Below are 1,658 nucleotides of genomic sequence, written 5' to 3' on the forward strand. Positions count from 1 at the left end.
AGGGAAAATATCATGCAGTCATGAATGAAAGACCATATGATTCTACAAGGGGCAGTGGTGGCTTGGTGGTTGAGGAAGGTCACAGGTTTGAGTCCGCCAGCTGCCAAGTTGCCATTAAGGTGCATTAAGGACGGTTGCTTGAAGCGACGCCTCACTATGGCAATGGGTGAAACGGACAGGTCTCACTTCCTTGTGTGCGGTGATGTGCTGTGTCACAATGTGTCGTTCTAATGTCATTAAATAACTATCAGTAAATCCCCAGCATTTATGAATCTGTTTCCATTCCGTTTAGACAAAAATGTGATTTTAAGTTCATTTCATTTGAGCGTAGGGCCCCAAGTTGTCCATCCAGAAATATTCTGGCCCTCCGACAAATATAATTGGTGACCCCTGCACTATGGAGTCATTCCATGTCTTAGATAAGTCACAGCTAAACAACACAAGGCTCTTCAAAAACGTAGAAAAAAGGAATTTAAAAAACAGAATTATTCATTTTTTTAAAAAACATTTTGCTTCAAAGTACGTTCAGTACTTTTTTGTTTTTATATTTTTTATGCATTTTACAGATGCTTTTACCCATGTTAGTGTCATTAGATCATCCCTCTGGGTGTCGAACCTCGGACTCTCTGAAGCAGCATAGAATTGAATGCCTTTTAAGCTTCTGTGGGCCACACAAAATGACTTAGTGTGCCACATCCGGCCAACAGGCTTTGAGTTTGACGCAATAGTTGTTCGTTTTTCTGTGTAGCCATGCAATGGACTGGCGAACTGTCCGAGGTGTTCCTGCCTTCGCCCGTTGACAGCTGGCTCCAGCTCCGCTTCGACCGTGAAAGGATTAAGCTGTAGAAAATGGATGGATGGATGGATTCAGCCACACATCATTTCAGTGCTTCACCAAGCATAGCTGCACATCATTTCAGTGCTTCACCAAGCATTATATCCGTTTTTTTCTTTTCTTTTTAATTTTTATTATAACCCTGTCTTTCATCCATGGCCACAGAAAGACCTGGCTTGTTGAGGTCAGTGTTGAAATGATGCTAGAAAGGACATATTCAGCAGCAGTGCGGGGTTCAGATGTCACGGCCACAAAGGTGTGGTGGTGCAAAGAGAGGCCCAGGGGTCAGATAGGCATGGAGGACAATAGCCAACAGCTTTGAATGGAGATCCGAGTAGGCAGAGTCAGGTGGGAAACTAACGATTCAGAGAATTGAACACAAATGTGGGAAAGAAGGTTGTTCGTACATCTCCGGGAGAGAAAGGCATTCCTCAGAGTGCAGCAGCTTCTCATGTGTCAGGCAGGGAGACCCCCGAAAGAGGTTCAGGAAAAAAAAAAAACAGCTTATTTTCAAAGTTTCACGAGCAGGACATATATTAACCCAGACAGTGGGTTAGTCACGGCTGTCAGTATAAAAGTCAAACTGCACGTTTACATGTCGTGCAGTAGATCTGCGGGTCACCAACTATATTTGTAGGCGGGTCTGGATTTTTTTTTTGGACAGACACCTTTAGAAACAGACACTTAAATTAAATGTAATAAAAATTTTGGATTCCAGTCGAGGCCCGGATTGGACGGTTCGGTGTGCTAAACTTGACCTGCGAGCCGCCAGTTTATCATCACTGCAGTACATACTTCATTTAACAGAAGTAAAACTGCAACA

Source organism: Cynoglossus semilaevis, chromosome 5 (genome assembly GCF_000523025.1).
Source record: "Cynoglossus semilaevis isolate Cse_v1.0 chromosome 5, Cse_v1.0, whole genome shotgun sequence".
NCBI lineage: Eukaryota > Metazoa > Chordata > Actinopteri > Pleuronectiformes > Cynoglossidae > Cynoglossus > Cynoglossus semilaevis.